Below are 19205 nucleotides of genomic sequence, written 5' to 3'. Positions count from 1 at the left end.
TATAGTAACTGGAGGTTCTTCAAGATATGTGGTCCCTATCCATATTCCACTATGGGTACGCATATGGTCTATGTGCCTGGAGCCACAGGATGTTGATGCAGCTTTCAAAATTCTCTGGCTCCAGGCACATAGACCATATGTGTACCCACAGTTGAACACAGATAGGGGCCACACATCTTGAAGAACTTCCAGTTACTATAAGGTAAGTAACTTTCTCTTCAAGTGCTGGTCCCTATCTGTATTCCACTGTCAGAATGCATATGGTCAATGTGCCTGGAGCCAGAAGAGGTTATGAAATCACCATCATTGGAGATTTTTAAGAGCAAGTAAGACCGGTCATGTGTAGCCTATAGGACTAAGGGCTTGGCTACACTTACAAATTTGCAGCGCTGCAGGCAGGTGTGAAACACCACCTGCTCTGCTGCTGCAAATAAGCGCTAGCGCCAGTGTAGTGTAATCAAGCCCCAGCGCTGGCGGCCGCTGCGCCCCCCCTGTGGGCCCCCATTCCCACAGGCTGGGGAGGACGGCGCTGCTGGGAGCCTGGCGCTGGCGCTGCTGCGCTAACGCGCTTCGCGCGCAGCGCGCGCGCAGCGCGCGCGCGCAGCGCTAAGTTAAAGTGGCCTAACTTGCTTGTGTGAGTGTGTGTGTGTGTATATAGATAGATAGATAGATTTTATTTGGTGTCTTGTATTAGGTTTATAAATTTATATTAAAATAAGTTTGGCTGTAATGCAAGAGACCTACAGGCCATATCCTGTATGTTAAGCTAAGGCAAAGTTAGCGCATCTAGATTAAGACCTTTTATTCAGAAAGCAAAGTTGACCTATATCTTGTTACCTAAATAGATGAGTACCCACGCCTATGTCTATGACCTTTTATTTAGACTGATAGACAATGACAAATGGCATTGGGGGGGGGGGTTCCCACAGACTTAACAAGTACACCACAAGAGACTGATGTGTGTACATACCTGTCATCAATACGCACATACATACTAGCCTATGGCGTAAGTGTACCCTAACATTTCTGTGGGTGAGGAATGAAATTTGGGCATAAGAGAAAGGAGGTCTGGTATTTGCCCTATAAAAGAGGTAACCACCTCAATAGAGGAGCTCCAGTTTCTCCATTTTCTTACTAGCTTTAGATCTCCATTTCTCTCTATCTCCATTTCTCACTTACTTCTTCCACTCTATCTATGATGACTGCTACTATTTGTAGGCTAAACTTGTTCTTCTTAAACTTTAAGTTTCAAGGGAACTAGGCTAAGCTTGGTTTCCCTAAGTTTTATTCTTTGTTTATTAGGTTTTGATTTAAGTTTAAGATAGTCAAGTAAACCCTAGTCAGCTTTAACAGCTTTTAGCATTTTCTAAGCACTGCATCCCTCACTCAAGAATTGAGAAACCTGAACTTCAAGGCTGGTCCTGTGTCTCTTACCACCAGGTTATCAAGGAAGGATGTGAGTATATTAACCAAAGCTTTGTTGCATATAATATATTCTCATATGTATCTTTTGAATAGCAGTAATGCAATTGTAACTTTGTAACTCTTGAGTATTTTACCTTTTACTTACTATTATTGATTTTAATAAAAAGTCTTTAAGGCTATATCTGTCTCAGTGTGAGCTTCCTGTCATACCCCCAAGGGTCCTTTATAAATTCTGTGAAGCCTGATTCAGGACAGGAACTGTATCTTCTGATCAAACAGATTGGCGAGCCTATACCCATACTAATTATTGTTATTAATTATTATTAATATTATTATTAAAATAAAATAAAATTACATTAATAAACTAAATTCCCATATTATCCAAATTAATATTATCAGTACACCCTAAATCAGGCTACACATGGATGGTTTAGATAATACTTAATCCTGCCATGAGTACAGGGGATTGGACTCTATGACCTTTTGAGATTCCTTCCAGTCCCATGATTCTATGAATTTGGCTCCTAAGTGCTACTGTAATACGTATAAAGAATCATAATATTTCAAGCAAGAATTATTTTTCATTTTCATCAGTTTGAGACACTTCACAAATTAGTAAGAGATCTTGGGACACATTTTGTGAAGTGAAGGACTTCAGAGTAAAAATTATAACTGATCTAAACGATAGAAGTGCCTCAGTGTCAAAGAGGACACCACTTACAGTTACAGTAGTAGTCTGTGGAATGGATTCATCCACTCTATTGTGTATGTATATATATACACATCTGTTCACTATGAGCTGTAGTTCTACCTCAACGACCTGCTAACATAAATAAGGATTTTACAGTTCTGGTGTGATGAGAAGATCAGCTGAAAGAGCATGCGAATAACGATTCTCACATCAGCAGTGCACATTTCCCAGCACCTGATAGTGATCTAGTTGAAACTACCCTCTGGGAATTCTGAGTTTCACAATGTATGATACAGAGAAATCAGCACATTTATTCAATTCTTATATAACAGTTTCATAAGAGCTGCTGGAGCTGAGGCTCTTTCTTTTCTTTTCCCAAGGGCTTATAGTACTAAAATAAGTCACTATGGTTTAGAATTTGGCATAGCGAGTTTCATATTGAGAGTATATTAAATGCATTAAATTAATTTAAAACATTTTATTTTTAAATTATCTGTTGCTTTAATCTATGAGAGAGGAGAGGAACAGCTTTAATGTTTCTACACTTTTTCTGCATCTATTTTTTAAATGACTGTTTTTAATTAGCAGGTATTTAATTATGTTACTAATATGTGAAAATTGGCTGCTGCCTATGTGCATTCATTTTAAGAAAATATGTAGATGCATACTAATATCAACTCCACTCTCTGCTATACAGATACCTTGTAATGTCTTACAATAAAAGAAACCTAATACAAAATTACATGATACTTTAATGACCCTTAAGGAGGTTTAGGGAATTATATCCATAATTAAGCATTTAAAATTGGAGTGTAATGCTATGTTTTCTAAATTAGAATATGTATCAAAATAGGTATTCACTAGTGATTCTACCGTTCCTATAATACACCCTATCAGCCATGACACCTTGTTCTGCCATCCATGGAAATGGCATAAACAGAGCTTGGGTGAACTGAGTAAGCTTTTACAATGGTATGCCTCTGAGCGGAACTGATGATTCAATAGGCAATACTTCACCTGCCTGGTAAAGTAGTGAGCCAGTCTCTCAGCACGGTGTTAAGAGATCATTGAGCTGCCAGAGCTGTACAACTTTGGGATGAGTTGTAATATAGAGCAACTGGCCACATGGTCATTATAGATCACTTGTTTTGTTTAGCTAACATGCTAACCCCAATATCCCAATCAAATTTCAATTTAGATACAGTGGGCTCAGTCTCACACTATGAAAAGTCCACTGTGTGTGGTGCAGGCAGCTGAGGATTTCCTTCAGTGTGAAGGAATCATTGGCTGATATAAAGCTGGCATAGCTGGCTATCTAGCTAAGCCCTCCAAACCCACCCCACATCATAGGATCATCAGGTTTTCTGGAGGTGGTGAGACCAGAGTAAAATGCTCTCCAGTGATCCTTGGCTGCAAGAATACCAATAGAAAGCTGAAGCTGCTGGCATGAAGTTTGCCAAAGATGATAAAGACAGTGAAAAGGGGAGAGGATAATGAAACATCCATTACAAAGTTAACTATAGCGGTCACTACTGCTATAATAATCCTTTGTTTTTTCTCTCCTGAAATTTAGTTCTTCATATCTTTGGTTCTCTTCTTCCTCTGCTCTTTTTTTTCCCTCTCTTCTGAATACAGAGAAGTTATTGTAGAACCTCACCTTTGACTATCCTGGAACATGTATGCAAAAATCCTAGTCACATTGATGGGAAATTTGGTTGCAAAAGATTTGATTTGCTTATTTCAATAAATTTGCTGTAGACAGGTCTTTGGAACGATACAATCTAAACTGGGAATGCAAAATTCAGTCCTTCTCACTTTTCTCCTTTACCATTTGGAAATGGTACCCCCTTTTTTTCCGTTCCTCTGTCCATCCATAGATAGATAGACAGATACAATTTCATCGTCCTTTTAGTTAAGAAGATTATACTACACTTGATAAGCTTTTTTCAGAAACAAAAAGCTAGAAACAATTACTACAGACCGTAATTGTAAAAGGGACAGACTGAATTGGCCTCTTCCATCTGTAATTTGTGATCCTAGTATTTTTCCCTTCTAACTGTCTACCACCACCATGCATTTCCTATTGATATTATCTCCTTTTAAAAAATCTAATCACTAGCTAATTTCCTTGCCTCTCCCTTTAAGCCTGGAGAGTTCGCTGTACAAATCTTTTAAATATCAATTAACACAAATTCAGAGAGACATAAATGAGAGACTGAATTTCATTTTCTTGAGGTTTTTTTTTTCTTCTTTAATCAGTTAACCTGCCCTAGACTGCAGACATTTCAGGGTCACTTACAGGAACATTAGTACTGCTAAGAAATTGCACTGTGGACGCTGTGAGCCATCTTCTGCTATTTATCTGCATTGTTCAATAACAGTGGCAGTACAGATTTAAATAAAGGTAGAAACACAATTATTTATTGTTGTCTTTTGGATTACTTTTAACTGGGTAACACAGAACATGAAGCATAATCAGTTCCAGGTGGAAACACTCCTACAGTACATCAAGGACAATGGGTTCACAAATTGACTTTACCTGCTAGTCATGCAGTATACGAAATGAATCAGGTGAAGGGAATTTAATTAGCTCTCTTCACTGTAAAAATAAATAGGGAAATAGAATTAAAATATTGATTGTGATGAAAATTATTTTTGCATTGTATTGTCAATAACTGCACAGAAGGGGCTTACTTGCTATTTTTCACACTATAATTTGGAACACCATATGTGAAATTTAAGTTCTATATTTTTAAAGTGTCAGCATAAGAAATGAGACCTTATTCTATTAACCAAAACGTCTAGCAAGATGAACAGGTGCAAAAAGAGAGCCTGCAATGCCTGCTGCCAGATCCAAATGCTGGGTCAGATCCTGACACTATTACATTGAATAGTGCCTTGTTCTCTTAGTAGTCCCAGAGGCAGTAATAAGGGCACTGGACTGGAGGTCAGACATGGATTCATCTCCATTGAGTTGCTATAGGACAGTGGTGGGCAACCTCTGGCACTCGGACCACATGAGGACCATCAGGGTAATCCGCTGGTGGGCTGCCAGACAGTTTGTTTGCCATTCCTGGCCAATGGGAGCTGTGGGAAGCGGTGCAGGCTGCAGGGACGTGCTGACTGCCAATTTCCGCAGCTCCCATTGGTTGGGAACGACGAACTGTGGCCACTGGAAGCTGCAGATGGCTGTGCAAATGTAAACTGTCTGGCAGTCCACCAATGGATTAGCTTGACGGACCACATGCGGCCCACGGGCCACAGGTTGCCCACCACTGCTGTAGGACCTTAGGCAGGTCAGGTCACCTCTTTGTACCTATTTCCTTTCCCATGGTTTGTTTGTCTATTATATTTTGGATTATAAAGTTTTTGGGGTTGGGGGTGTTACCTAATGTGTTTGCTAATTCCTAGAACAATGGGACCTCAATCATTCTGAGTTACTGTACTATAAAGATTAATAATTCCATTGATTTCAATACCATAGCTCTCACAGCCATACACTCTTAGTCTCCTCCACAGAATAGTGGGTATTCTGGATATTTGCAAATGATGTTGGGCCTATTCCAACTAGTACAAATTAGATCAGACTTGAGGTTGCACTAACTTGTGCTGAAGGACAGATTAGCCCCATCTGCCCCCCAAGATTGGGTACAGAAGGATAATGAAAAGCTACCTGTGCCTCCATCCACTGAGTTCCGCTGAGTGAAGGTCAGATGAACTTGAGGATTTGATCTAAAGTCTGTGGAGTTTAAACTAATTAACCCTTCAGTGTGTCAGTTTTAAAGGACATCTGCCTAAAGCTGGTTTAGGGATTATTTGCATGTGCATGCCCTCTCTCTCTTTCTCTACTTTAAAAATGAAAAGTTTCATTTTCATGGTGGAAATGATTTTTCATTATGAAATTTCAGTTACTTTATACTAAAAAAGTTAGTGTCAAAATTAAAATGGAACATTCCAAAATTATTGAAACTAAACATTTTGATGGACCTATTTTTTTTATCACTCGTTTGTGAAAATGTAAGGTTTTGACTTATTGTCCCAAATCAGGGTGGGGATAGATATATATGGTTTTGGTGTCACAAAAATTCTTGCATGATGGGAAAACTGTTTCCTACCCAACTCTACTTCTGTCCTCCCAAATCCAATGTACTGCTTATAAGCACATAAATGTAGTGTAGGAAATGTCATTCTATCAGAAAAATTTCCCCCATTACACCCACTACACAAACTTGCTAGGCTTTTAACATAAATTTTTTTAACATAATTCTCTAATACCATACTGAGTTATTTTCACTAAAGCAGCAGAATAGTTCAGTAGTTACCTTGAAAATAAATGACTGCATTGAAAAGAGTATAAATTAATTCAGATAAACTAAATAAACTGTGTGAACTGACTAATGTAGCAGAAATTACTGGATGTTGATACTGCCATTTTAATTATTAAGTTCACATTAATTAATTTCATAGCTACATTTTTTAAATCCATAGCTTGACAAATATTCATAATATAAAGCATGCCAAGAGCCAAATTCTGCTTAGTTATACTTGCATAACTGAGGCCAGAATTAAGCCTCATACAATTAGATATGATGAATGTTAAAAAAGAGTGACCATCTCAACAAACAGTCCAAGTAAGCATGTATGTTCAACCACCTGATGGGCAGCAGTAATTGCAGTAAGCTGCTTCTTTCTTCCACAGGAAGGACTGTCTTTTTGTGTTGTTTGTTTGTTGAGGTCTGACTACAATGGGTCCCTAACCTCTATTTGAGATCTTAAGACAGTACTGCAATAGGAATAATAGAAAAGCTGGCTAATGAATTTGCCCTACTCATGGACTAAAACAGGAGACCTTTGACCCACTCAGCCTTCTATACTCTCATCAAGCTTGGCTTCACAGCCATTCCACTACCCATCATGTTCCCCAAAAGTCCTCCATCCCCCCACCCTAGAAGTGGACCTGCTTCTTTATGGGACTTCCACAGCCTCCACCCAGAGTAATTATAAAATATGTACATTTCCTAACCAATGATGATGATTAATTTCTATTGTGATAATGCTGTCTTATGAGCCCAACTATGCGAGTACAGATGCTTGCCTACTTAGGGCCATATATTACATGCATGACTTGTGCTGATGTTAATGACATTTATGCATGTGGGCCAAGGGCAGTACAAGATCTGTTATCTGCTGGACATGTTGTACTGCATGACCTTTTGACTAAAAAACGAAAAGGTTATAACATTCATAATAAATTGATTAAAAACTGGCTAACTGATAAATGTAATTGTAAATAGGGAATTGTCATCAAGTGGATGTGTTTCTAGTGAGATCCAACAGGGGTTGGTTCTTGGGCCTATAGTATTTATCATTTTTATCAGTGATCTGGAAGAAAACAACCTAAAAGTATAACTGATAAAGTCTGCAATGACACAGCATCTCAGTGCGAGAGGCTCATTTGTATCAGGTAGTGAGTTTCAGCTGGCCTGGCAGGTTGAATGTACTCCAACTCACTAATATCGTAACCTAAAATTTGCCCTTTAGATATCAACAGAAAGCTAATAACATATGGATTATTAATATTATTGCTTGGTGTATGTAGGAAGGACACATTCAAAATTTGAAACTTATTGGAAATTGTTATCAAAGTGTGTCTGCCACACAGGGCTAAAAAGTTACTCCACCCAAGACAAAGGAATGTGATCTGGCCATCTGGAAGGTATTTCTAAGCTGCATTAGGAGACAATGGGAATGCATAGAAGGTGACTAGGACCATCAAGACAGGACAGGGAGGAGATTGCAGGAAACAGACCAGTTTGGATTTTAACAAACATCAGTGGCTGAAGAAACCAGCATGCATCTTCCTTTACCGGCAGACTGCATATCACCTTCCTCACAGCTTAAATGAACTTTACGTGTGGGGGTAAGCTTTAGAAGAATTCCCTTCAAAGGATCAGTGGCCTGTAGAAGAAAGGGACAAAAGGGGTGAAAGTAACTTAAAGGACTTACTGATACGCCAGAGTCCTGAGCGGGGCATGGCCTCAACTGGAAGAGACGGGGCCTTTAAATCACCCTGGAGCTACCAGCTGCAGAGGCATCCGGGAGCTCAGGGGCAAATTAAAGGGCCCAGGGCTTCGACTGCCACGAAGCTCCAGGCTCTTTAAATCACCACAGGAACCCTGCTGCCACTACCCCGGGGCAGCAGAGCTCGGGCTAGGGCTGGGGTAGCAGCGGCAGGGCTCCGGAGGCAATTTAAAGGGGAGCCCCGGGCCCTTTAAATCCCACCGAAGCCTGGCTCCCCGCTACCCCCAGCCCTAGCCCCAGCCCTAGCCTCTAAATCCCCACTGCCGGAGCTCAGGCGGCGCTTTAAAGGGCCCAGGGCCTCCTGCAATGGCAGGAGCCCTGGGCCCTTTAACTCCCCGCCCGAGTCCGGCTGCCAGAGTTCCAGCGGTGATTTAAAGGGCCCGGGGCCCCCTGCAGTGGCTGGAGCCCTGGGTCCTTTAAATCACCGCCAGAGAAGCCAGTCCAGTCTGGCACAGCGTACTGGCTCTTGCCGGTGTGCCATTCTGGACCGTACCAGCTTACTTTCACCTCTGAAGGACAGAGACCCCCAAGTTATCTTTCACCTAAGAAGACAAAAGAACTGAGCATTTTGGACCTTGGGAGAGATCCTGACCAGCAATCTTGCTGGAAGGTAGATTGGGAAGGAAACTACTTTAAACAAAGGGTATAGTTTGTTCTATTAAGTCTTAGCTTCTAGAAAGCATTTTTTTTTTTTTTTTTTTTTTACTTGTAACCATTTCCAACGCTATCCTTTATACTGGAAGTTACTTTAAATCTTGTCTCCTTTTTGTTAATAAACTTGTTTTACCTTTAATTTAAACCAGGGGTTGGCAACCTCTGGCACATGGCTCGCCAGGGTAAGCACCCCGGCAGGCTGGGCCAGTTTGTTTACCTGCCGCATCAGCAGGTTCATCTGATCACGGCTCCCAGTGGCCACGGTTTGCCGTCCCAGGCCAATGGGGGCAGCGGGAAGCGGCGTGGGAGAGGGATGTGCTGGCCGCGGCTTCCCACCACCCCCATTGGCCTGGGAAGGCAAACCACGGCCAGTGGGAGCTGCTATTGGCCGAACCTGCCAACACGGCAGGTAAACAAACTGGTCCGGCCCGCCAGGGTGCTTACCCTAGGGAGCCGCGTGCCAGAGGTTGCCGACCCCAATCTAAACCAACTCAATGACGTTTTTGATTTAAAGTGAATATTAACTCCAGTTAATGTGGCAAACTTCTGGGTACTGTATCTTTAAAAGAACAAACAAACCTTAATTTCTCTCTGAATGGTTCAGGAGAGGGCTGGACATTTCACAGCACATAGTTTTAGGGAAATTCAGCACTGTGGGAGGGGTGTTGTGGCCATCTTGTCCTATGTAATCAGAGTGTGGCTCAGGTGTAACAATAAGGCTGCTGGAATCTGAATTGTTGAGTCAGAGCAGTTTAACACAGACACACTCAGTGCAGGAGTACCCAGGCAAAGGCTGCTGCACCAGCAGAGCACCTTGAGGCTCTTGGAATTACAGAGCAGGTGGTGACATCAGAATGTTACACACACACACACACACACACACACACACACACAAATTGGGAGAGTGGTAAATAATGAAGAGGACAGATCACTGATTTAGAGTGATCTGGATTGTTTGGTTAAACTACGTGCAAGTAAACAATGTGCATTTTAATATGGGTAAATGTATACATCTAGGAACAACAAATTTAGACCAAATATTTAATAATGGGCTTTACAATCTATCAGAGAAAGGTGAATGACTGAATGGCTGGAAGTTGAAGCTAGACATACTCAGACTGGAAATAAGGCATAAACTTGTAAAAGTGAGTGTAATTAACAATTAGAATGATTCTGAATCACTGACAATTTTTAAATCAAAATTGGATATTTTTTTCTAAAAGGTATACTCTGGGAATTATTATGGGAAGTGTTCGGGCCTGTGTTATTCAAGAGGTCAGACTAGATGGTCACAGTGGTCCCTTCTGCCTCAGAATCTATGAGTATATAATAGCTACAGATGTTGAACATTTATAGAAGCTTATTTTACTGTAAATACTTATGGCATATGTCTTCGACTAGCTCTTGATGCAAGGATGATGTCTGCCAAGGGAGTTCATTGGTAAGTTTTTAAGTGGCTGGGGAGCCCAATTTGTGCCCTGCAGATTTTCCCACAAAAGTGACAGGTGTAATCTTGGAGGAGACATAGTTGTTGGCTGGATTGTTGTGCCCTTTCTTTCCTCCTTTGTTGCTTCTCTGTCTCATGAGCACGTCTGTTCTTCTCAAAGTGAGCTATGGCTTGGTGTTTGGTGTGGTGCCACTATGTTCAGTTCTGCGCCGAGTCCTCCCAGTTTGTTGGGTTGATGCCTCTCTTTTTAAGGTGTACTTTCAGTATGTCTTTGAAGTGCTTCTGCTGCCCTCTTGAAGCCCTTCTTCCCTGACTTAACAGAGAGAAGAGTACTTGCTTCTGGAGGCAAGTGTCAGGTATACGGACACGGTGGCCAGCCCAGTGGAGTTGGTGTTTCATGACCTGAGTTTCTATACCGCTGATGTTGGCAGAGAGAACACTGATATTAGTACATTGGTCTTCCTAGCTGACCCTGAGAATCCTCTTGAGGCACTGCTGTTGGAACCACTCCAGCCACCACTTGAGATGTCGTCTATAGGTTACACAGATCTCACACCCATAGAGAAGAGTGGAGATGACAACTGCCTTGTAAACCAAGGTCTTGGTGCCTATTTGCAGATCCCTATAATTGAAGACTTGTCAGTGTTGGCTGTTTGGGAGAAGTGGCTGCCAAGGTATGGAAAAGGGTCCACATTTTCTAGGGGTTTTCCACTGATGGTGGTTTGTGGAGGACAAAGAGTAGTTTGTGCAGGTGAGGGCTGATAGAGTATCTTGGTTTTCCCATTGTTAAGAGAGAGACCCAGGCTGTGATAGGCATCTGCAAAAAGATTTAGGGTACTTTGCAGATCGGCCTCTATTTGTGCGAGAATAATGGAGTCATCTGCATACTGAAGATCAGTGATGCCATTTCTCATGATCTTAGATTTTGATTGGAGACATCAGAGATTGAGGAGTTGATCATCCATACAATACTCAATCTTGATTCCTTCAGGAATGCGGTCACGGATGAGAATCAAGTATCATGGCAAGGTAAATGGAAAAGAGTGTTGGAGCAATGACACAACCCTGCTTGACACCAGTGCAAATGATGAAAGGTTTGGTCTCTGAGCGGTTGCACAGAATGGTGGCAGTCATCCCATCATGGAGTAGTCTGATGATGGACATGAATTTCTGCTGACAGCCAAACCTACACAGCACCTTCCATGGGACATCACAATTGATAGTCAAAGGCAGTGGTGGTTTTAGAGTTAGTGGGGCCCTGTGTGCAGCTTCATTTTCAGCCCTCCCCCCGTCCCCCTCAGGACCCAGTCAAGAAAAAATAACATTCTCACTTATCTCCCCGCCACCCCCGTTTTTCATTCTTTTTTCTTCCTCCTTCTCCTATATTATATGTACAGTAATTCCTCACTTAACATTGTTTCAAAGTTACATCACTGCTCAATTAGGGAGCATGCTTGTTTAAAGTTGTGCAATGCTCCCTGTAAACGGGTCGACTCACCCCCGCGGCGCCTCCTACTGGTTGCTCTCCAAAGTTAGCTCAGTCCAGCCCTGGAGCACCCTCTGCAGGCTGGTGATCCACCTGTTCTTAGGCCCCCCGTGGCCCTCCCTGGACCCGGTGCCCTTTTACATGGGGTGCTGCCCCCTAGCAGTAACCCCTTTCTCTCTGGGTCTCCCCTTCTATCTCAGGGAACCCCCCACCCTCTATCCCTACCTTGACTCAGTATTTGGCTACTGCCAGTCATTGTCTAGCCCCACACTCTGGGGCAGACTGCAGTATCAGCCTACTCATCACAGGCAAAGTTGGGTTTGGACCTGCTGCCTTGGCCTACCCCTAGGTTGCCCTCTGCAACCCACAGTACCTGTTGGCCCACTGCTAGGCCACAGCCTGGGGCTTTCTAGGCTGGAGCTCCCCAGCTCCTCAGCCTTCCCCAGCCCTGCTGCACTCAGGTATCCAGTCTCAAGCTCCTAAGCAGCCAGACCCATCTCTCTCTATAGCTTTCCTGCCTTCTTATAAGGCCCTGTTCCTCAGTTTGGGGCGTGGCCCCCAGCTGCAGCCACTTCCCTAATCAGCTCAGCCTTGAGAGCCACTGCTCTCAAGCCCTGCCAGGCCACTTTTTTAAACCCCTTCTCAGCAGGAGCAGGATCCACCCTGCTACACTCCCTTATAATATTGTTTGGCTGCCTGCTCTGTCCACTGCTTGTAAAATTCTGTGGAAGAGCAGTGACTTTACAACAGAGCATTGCACAAGTTCCTCTTCTCCGCCTCCTCCCCTTCCCTCCCAGGACTTCCCCCACCGCCAAACAGTTTTTGGTGAAGGTTAGGACTTTCTGGGAGGGAGAGGGAGGAGTGCGGAAGTGCTGCATCTCCACTCCTCCCGCTCCTTCCCAGAAAGTTTTAACCTACACTAAAAGCTGTTTGCAGAGCATAGGACTTTCTTGGCGGTGCGGTGCGGGGGTGGGGGGGAACGAGCGGGGCTGTGGCATGCTCCAGAGAGGAGCTGGAGTAGGGGGTGGGAAGAGGTGGGCCTGGAGTGGAGTGAGGACAGGAAAAGGCGGGCTTGGAGCATCCCCCGGCAAAGCTGGTGCCTGTTCTTCTCAGGGGAAGCTGCTGCTGCTGTGAAGGCGCTTCCTTACATGCAGCGGGCTGTGCCTGTGTGGGGTAAGCCAGGGGCACTTCCCAACTACAGTACTGTACAGTATATAATGCCTTTTGCCTGCCCCCCAAAAATTTCCCTGGAACCTAACCCCCCACATTTACATTAAATCTTATGGGAACATTGGATTAGTTTAACATTATTTCACTTAAAGTTGCATTTTTCAGGAACATAACTACAACGTTAAGTGAGGAGTTACTGTAATGGAAAGTAAATGAAAATAAAGTGAGGTATCTTCATTAGGGAAGGGGGTTAGGGTGCAGGATGCTTACCTTGGGAGGTGTGGCTCCCAAAGCGTCCAGCACACACACACCCCTCCAGCCGCGGCTTCTGGGGGACAGGGGACAGAGGGTCTCTGCGCACCGCTACCTGTAGGCGCCGACCCCGCAGCTCCCATTGGCCGCAGTTCCTGGACAATGGGAGCTGAGGAGTCAGTGCTCAGAGTGGGGGCAGTGCACAGAGACATACACACTCCCCCCAGGGGCTGCAGGGACATGCCGGCCATTTCTGTGAGTGAAGCGGAGTGGAGGGAGGGAGGCAGAGCAGGCAGGGAGCTGCCTTAGCCCTGCTGCTGGCACATCTTTGCATGCCCCTAGGGGGGAAGGGGACAGCAGGTCTCTGTGCATTACTTGGGGTGGGGGCACCTCCCCCCCACACCAGAGGCACGCAGAGATGTGCCTTCATCCTCTTTTAATTAGCCCTCATTGCCTGGTGGGTCTCACTAAGAGCGGCAGTGTCAATGCAGTTGTCAATTGTCAGTTCTCTGGCAATTATGGCAGTTCTTTCTGGGCATTCACTGTGCTGAGAGTAGACTAACCAATTTGGCCATGGAGTTGAGTGATCCCACTGGATGCGGCCATCCAGTTGGAAGAGTGTCAGACAGCCTATGTTTGGGGCACCTTTTCTAGCCCCTTCCCTATTTGGGATGAGCAGAGGGGATCCTAAAAAGGCCTGCTCAGTCACAGCTCTGCTGCCGAAATGCACTTCAATCTCATCCAAGTACAAGATGACTATCACACAACTGCTGCCTCTGTGCAGATTTGTGACTAAAGACTCCCAGAAATCACTACTCCTGTCTTCACCACCACTCATCCCTTGCCACAGGGATTTACGGGTGTGAGCCCTTTGGCAGAGACCTGCACCTGAAATCTTGTAATGCGGGGAAACCTGTGTGCAGGCTGTGAGCACATGAGACTTGAGAGGAGGAAAACCCTGACCAAGACATTCAGGGGCCTCACTCCTGCTGCAGCCCTCTACCTTCACAGCCTCAGAGTACCAGCATGTCCTCTATATGCATCTGATCCACCACTGGGATCTTGTGAAGTTTGGACTGCGGTTAGTCAGGAGCCTCACCTCAGACCTGTTCCCCAAGGGGGACCCTACCAGGAGTATGAAAGCTCCGGACAATGTAGCTCTGAACATCTTTAGCCCATGCAAGCCTCTCCACCACAACAAGGTTGCAATCCATCAGAGAGGTATGACATATGTAATGCTGCAATAACTAAACCATATTGTATATGTTTAATTCATTGTGTTAAATGTTTTTAACCTTTATTTAACTTACTGTAAAATGATGGATATAAGGTCACTACGCATTTAAGTCTGCCTATGGATAGTGATTAGTTTTACCACTTAGTAAGAAGGGGAAAGCCAGCAAATGTGGCTGTTATGCATCTTATAACAGACAATAGTAACATCAGTACAGTAACTAAAAGGATACATTTCCACAAGGATTTGTAGCTCTAATCCTTCATCTTTTTTCTCCATTCTTGTAACGAAAACACCTGTAGCAATAATTTATCCTGCCAAGCGGAAAGACAGAGAATGGAGAACAAGTTTAATAAAAACACTTTAATTAACATCTTTAGTATATCTTCACCATGTATCAACACCTCTTATGAACAGCTTAATCAAACTTGCTTTTTCCTGTTTTCACTTGAAACACATTTACATTTCTTGGAGAACTCTACATGCAAATTCAAGCAGCACGGAAGAAATGTTTTCATGAGAAAACCACAACACAAACAGCTATAACAAAACCCCTTATCAACACTTCATATGGCATACTTAAATTAAAGAGACATTTGCAATATAAAAGAGGGCAGAATAAACTTCCTCAAAATCTTACAAAAGGCTCTTTTTCATCTCCTAGGGGGAAAAAAAGTTGTTCTTTGCAGTCCGCATGCTTTTCCATAGTGCAGTTTTTATAACCCTGCTGTCTTGGGAGATTATAATTCTACCATAAAAGTTCTATGTAGGCCAAATCCCAGCTCAGTTAAAAAAAGTCACAAAATACTGTGTGTATGTGTGTCTTTCCATAATAAAAGCAGCTTCTTCTATAACTGACATCTTGGAGGCTACTGCTATATAATGTATCATTGTCATGGAGAAATAGAGGTCTTGATCCTGCACATTGATTCAGCAGAGAGCTCTAGTACAAATATACACTTACCTGCAGGCCCACAGTGAGTGTAAATTCTAAGCATAGTGCTAGCATTGTGATAAGCCTCAAGCAATCCTCTCCATTACTGAAATGGGTGCAGGATAAAGAAAAGATGGGATATAAGCAGAGATTTTTTTTTATTGTATGAAGAGATACAGATTTAAGCAATTTTATCACCATGCTCCTGAAGTGATTGGCTCTGTGCTCTTTCTCAAGACCTGATCCTGCAGCAATGACTTCAATGGGAGTTTTGCCGTTAACCTCAATGAGGGCAATATCAGGTCTTAGGCCTCATTCTTGCTATTTTATTCTAGTCATTGGTGGGTGGGATCAGACCTGGGACCTCAGTGCATGGGCCTCTACTGCAGGGGTCGGCAACCTCCGGCACGTGGCTCGCCACGGTAAACACCCTGGTGGGCTGGGCTAGTTTGTTTACCTGCCGCGTTGGCAGGTTCGGCCGATCGCAGCTCCCACTGGCTGCGGTTCGCTGTCCCAGGCCAATAGGGGTGGCGGGAAGCTGCAGCCAACACATCCATCGCCCACGCAGATTCCTGCAGCCCCCATACCCTGAAGTGGGTATTCACCCACAAAAGCTCATGCTCCAATACGTCTGTTAGTCTATAAGGTGCCACAGGACTCTTTGTTGCTTTTTACAGATCCAGACAAACACGGCTACCCCTGTGATACCAGAGCCCAATAAGTTGAGAGAGGGTTGGTATAGGTACTTGTACATGGTGGGGTGAGTCCTGTTTAAGGGTCCTAGACAGCATTTGACCCTTTTTCTGTCCATGATGTAATAAAAGAGCTAATTTAAATTCAATTGAGATTCTTGTTACATGCTGCAGAGCTAAAATCACTGATATCTAGGTCTAAGTATTAGACCTATTTTGGGACAGGGTCTCTATTGCAAGAGACTGCCCAGTGTGCACCAGCGGTGAGGCTCCCCCACTAACAGCTGAAATCAGTGAGAGCTGTGTTAACCAGAGAGGGGGGGCTGAAAACTTCTTGGTGAGTGGGCAGCTGGTGGAGAGGCATGGCAAGCGGCTAGCATGGGGGCTGGAGGAGAAGTGTGGCAAGCAGCCAGCAGAGCGGCTGGAGGAGAGGCGCAACCAGTAGGGTGGCTGGTGGAAAGGCGTTGTTAGCAGACATTGAGGCATCGAGTGAGTGCCCAAGCAGTGCAGCATGTAAGGTGCCTCCTTACCTCCCCCCCCCCCGCCTTCCATACAGGGTGGGAGATGAACTCTGTGGATGAGCCTCTGAACTCTGGGGCTGCATTGGCCAATGACAGCAACTGTGAGTGGGGTACAGAGAAGGGACAGGCATGTTAAAGGAACTTTTGGGTTGCTGGACTTAAGACCCTGAGGGGAAAAGGGCACTGCCCAACTTACTGTTTATGAACCCTAGTTGTGGTGTATCCCAAATTAATGCTGAGTTAATTCCTTCCTTTTATTAAAAGTTTTTGCTACCCTCAGACTCTGTGCTTGCAAGAAGGGAAGTATTGCCTCTTAAAGGCACCCAGGAGGTAGTGTGTAATTGTCGCAGGTCACTGGGTGTGGGCTCGAAATGGTTTTGTGCTGTGCTCTAGGAACCCCTAGGTATTGAACAGGGCCCTTGTTGCTGCTGGCTCCACCCGGCAGAAGGGTTACACTATATATACAGTACTCTGCATCCATGTTGTCAAGGGCCAAGCCCAGAGTAAATGTGTATATAGAAAATTAGACTGGGATTTCCAGAATGGCCTACGGGAGGAATGTTCTCAACTCCCATTGAAATTGGGAGTTTGGTTCCTAAATCCCTTAAATTCTTTGAAAATCTCATTCTTGATGTTTAAACATAGGCTCCAGTTTCTTCAGTGATAGTCTACACTCTGACCTGCATAACTTCGAAATTCACAAGTTCAAAATTTGTTTTACAGAAATATTCTCTTAAATTCACTTTAAAATTGGCAGTGCAGTTAATGTTGCTGCCAGGAAACTTATTTACAGGCATATTCTCTGAAAAGGGACAGAAAGGTGAGTTAGTTCAAAGTTAAAATGAATATGAGAAGGAAGCATTTTGCAGTCTTTGCCCTGATGTAGCATATGTCATACTGTGCTTTGCAGGTGCTGCATTTCTGATCAGGTGTGAAACAGGCCCTAAGGAGCTGTTAAAGAACCCATTCTGCTTTCATTGCTCAGGGAACAATCCCATTGACTTCGAGAACCTATGAATTTTGACTCCCTTTTCCTAGCTCTAACCACTAGACCAATTTGCCTTTTTTAAAAAAAAGAATAGATTTCAATTGTCTGTGTACACAAGCACAGCAGCTGATTTTTTTATAAGAGTGTTGGTGCTGTAGTGTTGAGGAATGGATTGAGCTTAAATATGAAGGCTAGAGAAATTAATAGTAGTAGTCACAGCACACCATAACTTTACACACGATCAACAATGCCTCTAGAACCTTAGCACTGCATGCTTCATTTTGACTCTGAAGGAATTTTTAATGCCATATTATTCTAATCCCCCTGAATACAGAGATTTATAAAGGAAATGATGGCACATTCTTAATCATGGCAGCCCAGATACACTGATATAAGGGTTCTTTCTACAGATTCAATAAACAGTTTACAATTCTACATATTGCATGGTATTTCCCAAGTGAATTGCATAGAACTGAGAAAGTATATTCTGTGTAAGTGACAAGTTAAAATTAGTCCATAAAACATGGGTTCCAATATATGTGATATATCCAATTCATACCTTACATATCATGCATGCTACTTCTCTGCTTATATATCTTCCTAATTCCTTTTTTATACATTTTTGTAATATTGGACAGATCCTTTTTTTCCTCCTTTGATGTATGTGGTGCATTTTGATGGGGTCTACAACTCCCACCCAAAGCACAGGCAGGAGCGGGTTAAGAACTGTTCCTGCCCCTAGACAGCAAAACCAATTCTCACCTGGCTCAGCTGGGAGAAATGTCAATTGTGGAGAGACATGCCCTCAGCTGATGTAGCTAATGAGGGCAAGCCCAAGTATAAAGAGAGAGAAACAGAAAAAGCGTACAAACATTTTTGGGACTTCAGAGAAGTAACTGTTATCTGCTAAGTGAGCAGGCACCAGGCTGCCTTGAAGAAACTTTGAACCTCCTGGAGTACAAGGAAGGGAGCTGGAGGAGCATTTATGCTTATGGACTCTGCCTGTTGTTGTTTTGATTTAAGCAACCACTGTTGGGTCAAGGAGTGATGCAGGTTGTTTGAACAAGAAGTTGCTGACACAAATGAGTATGTTAACCCCTAATAAAATGTTGGCACTGAAAGAGTTTATAGACTTGATTGGAATGATTTGCATGCTTTTAGGGCAAACTATACTGAAGAAAGCTTTTTTTTAAATAAGACCTATGACCCTTTCTGTCCCAGTGTCGTCGTAATTGCGGCACTTTAAGCTACAGCAGACACATTAAGTGCTACATTGTTTCTTTAAGGAATACCACCTGGGGACAAAGTAGAGGCACACTAGTTCAGCACAAGTATTCTGAAACATTGTACCAGACTTCAGCACAATGCCTCCTGGAACTCCAGTGTACCCAGCAGGAATATGACCATGCTTCACACTCCATAAGGATGCAGCTTGTGGTCCCCCTTCCTCAGCACCAGCTTGACAGATATGTACTATATATAGCGCTTGCCTATTATATGATTTATCCTGATTCCACTTTAATATTCAAATTGAGACCAGCTAATATGTTTTGATGATTTCCTTCCCAACATTTTTTTCTGTATTTAACTGTATGTTGCAATAGGCTCTTCTCCTGGACATTGGACCATA

The sequence above is a fragment of the Mauremys reevesii genome, linkage group 1, assembly GCF_016161935.1.
Source record: "Mauremys reevesii isolate NIE-2019 linkage group 1, ASM1616193v1, whole genome shotgun sequence".
In the NCBI taxonomy this organism is placed as follows: domain Eukaryota; kingdom Metazoa; phylum Chordata; order Testudines; family Geoemydidae; genus Mauremys; species Mauremys reevesii.
This window is presented reverse-complemented; position numbering follows the sequence as displayed.